Genomic DNA, 3,161 nt, shown 5'->3' with positions numbered 1-3,161 from the left:
TAGATCGTGCGCGTGCAAATTTCTTATCACTATGTGAATTGTGCTAGAATCAGGGTGCCTAAATATCTAGACTAAGACTCCTAATAAAAATACATATTTGCACAAGAGTCAACATTTCAAGGTAAATGAGCTCCATTTTTATGATTTTTCATTTTTTTAATTTTTTTCAATTTTGATTTTTCAATTTTTTTGGAATTTTTCAATTTTTTCAAAAAGAAGAAGGAGTTCGTTTTCAATTATGGCAAATTATCATGGTATCTACTCTATACCCCCAAACCTAAACTAAACATTGTCCTCAATGTTTCAAAATATGGAAAGAATTAAAATGCAACATATGGAAAGGGACATGCTGAGTAGAGTAAAAGGAGAGAGAATACCCGATTTCGGCGAAAGCAGAATTAAAACTCCGTTATTCAAGGCAAAAATCCAACATATTTCAGCCGAGATCATATTGGATGAGCAGAAAATATATACAAAAAGGAATTTTAACTAACACATTATCTACAAGAAAATTTGGTTTTTAATGGGATTGGACTTTTTGGGAAAAAAAAAATTTGGTTTTGTCGGGAATGAAAACTTTTTGGAAAAATTTTGGTTTTTATGGGAGAAATTTTTGGTTTTTTTTGAAATTGGGAGCAAAAGAAAATTTTGGTTTTTGAATGGGAGAAAAGTAAATTTTTTTTTTTTTTTTTTAAAAAGAAAATAAAATTTGGTTTTTGTATGGGAGCAAGCCCACTGTTTGTCCACTAATGGAATGGAAGGAAGGCTGCGGCCCATGAAACACTAAGTTTTAATTTTGAAAGTTTAATTTGGCCCAGTTGGTTAAGGCCCGACGTTTGTTTTAAAACTTTGGTTTCGAGGTCCACTCTTGAGTGGAAGCAAGCCCACAATCGGTTACAAGCTCAGCTGGGTTTAAACCCAGAGTCCAAAATACAAGTCCAATGAAAGAATTTAAACAAGCCCACAAATTAAACAAACAAGCCCACAAATAAATTATTACAAACCCAACAGAAAATAAGAGAAGCCCAAAAATTGGCTTTAATATTACATGCCCACAATTAAAAAAATTGGAAGCCCACAATTCGGGTTCTCTTAAATGGGTTACCTTTTAAGCACAGCCCAGCTGCTCTGATATTGTTGCAAAAACCCAGTTGGGTCTTGGTTCTTTTCCTTGGTGGCGTCCCAGCAGAGGAAAAACTGGTTCAGAACAGCAGGTCCAACAGCAAATGAAGTGAAGCAGATGCAGATGCAAATGCTATGCAGTGAAATGCAAAAATAGCTAATAAAACAACAAGAAAAACACAGCACCAATCCCCGGTAGCGGCGCCAAAAACTTGGTGGGCCCGGAGATGCGTATATTTAAATGCAAAATGGTCCCCGGCAGCGGCGCCAAAAACTTGGTGGGCCCGGAGGAGTGTATAAAATTAAGCGCAATGAAACGCAAGCCTACAGTAATACCGCAAGTGCACGGTCGTCGGTTGTAGCTCGTGCAAGTACGGGTCGATCCACAGAGACTGGGTGTGTTTGGAGTTCTCTAGCTATTTTGGGCTCTAATTTGTTGTTGGTTAACTATGAAGCCTTTTGGGCTTTGGGCTTAGGGTACCTTTGGATTATAGGCTTGTTGTCTTAATGAAATGAACTGAGCTTGGTAACAGTGAACTGGGCCTTGGGATTGAATTTGGGCTTGGGCTTAGTGTAATGAACTGAGCCTGGTAACAGTGAACTGGGCCTTAGACCTTAATGATGATCTGGGCCTTTGAGGAACTGAACTTCAGTTTTGATTTAGCTAGGCCTTTAGTGGACTGAACTTGAGCTCTGAAGAGGAAGCAGCAGCAGCAGTAGGACTTAGGCCTTAACCAGCTGCAGCAACAGCAGCTGCAGCATAAGGCAACAGCAGGGGAAGCAACAGCAGCAGTAGCACAAGCAGTGGAAGGGAGGCAGCAACAGGGCAAAACAAGGCAAGAGGAAGAAAACAGAGATGGCAGTGAAGCAAAGACTATGGAGAAAATTTACAAGACAATGACTAAACAAGCAAAGCAAGGCAATATAGCAAAGGGAAAGAACACAGCAACTACAAGCAGAGAACAATGCAAGTGAACCAAGGCCTAAGCCAAGGGCAGGGGAGATGGTGAAACTGAAATGGTGACAATGCAAGGCCAAGGCAGTGGCTCTAGGCATACAAATAGAATGGGAAGAGAATTAGCTTGCTATGAGCACTAATTTCTCCCAATGCTCAATCAACACAATGCATCCTAAGCATACAAATGGAATGGGAAAGAGAATTAGCTTGCTATGAGCACTAATTTCTCCCATTGCTCAATCAAAACAATGCTTCAAAGCTTCTAGCCTAACATTCCACTAAACATGTATCACATAACAGGTACATTAACAGGAAATTAAAACAGGAAATTAAAACATGCACATCAACAGGAACATAACAAACATGAACATCAACAGGAAATTAAAACAGGGAAAGAAACTAACATGCAATAAACTGAAATTGAAGCAGGAATTGAAATTGAAAATTAAATTGAAACAGAAACCCTAAATTGATTTTGAAATTAAAAACAGAAATTAGAAGTGAACCTAACCCAAATTGGGTGGTTACTTGGCTAGTCCAAGAACACCTTCTACACCATACCCATCTCTCAATTTATACAAAAAAGGAATGACGAACCCTAATTCCCAAAACCGAGAAAACTAGGGTTAGGGTTTACCTAAAATTCTTCACCCACGTCGACGACCCATGCTCTCTTCTTATTCCTCCTGCTCTTCCCATGCTTCTATTGCTTCTTCTTCCATCTCTGTCATGCCTATAACTCTATTTCCCTAATTTCAAAACCCTAAATTTGAGAGGGTTTGTGAAACTAGCGAAATAGGCTGATAGGATGGATGGGTTTCTGGTTATAGGTAGAGTAGAGTGATTTGGTGGCGTAGATGGTGGAGTGATTTGGGGAGAAGATGGTGGTGATGGAGACGGACATGGTGGTGGTACGGGTTCTGAAGGAAGAAGAGATGGAGAAGAAAGAAGAAAGGTGCGTTTGGCTGGGTATAGGGTGTTCGATACTTGGGTGTTAGGCGGGTTCAGCGAGGTTTGATGATCTGCGACAAGGAGCGATGGATGGGAAGATGGTAGGTGGATCCAACGGCGATACGGAGGT

This window comes from Papaver somniferum, unplaced genomic scaffold (genome assembly GCF_003573695.1).
Source record: "Papaver somniferum cultivar HN1 unplaced genomic scaffold, ASM357369v1 unplaced-scaffold_41, whole genome shotgun sequence".
Taxonomy (NCBI): domain Eukaryota; kingdom Viridiplantae; phylum Streptophyta; class Magnoliopsida; order Ranunculales; family Papaveraceae; genus Papaver; species Papaver somniferum.
This window is presented reverse-complemented; position numbering follows the sequence as displayed.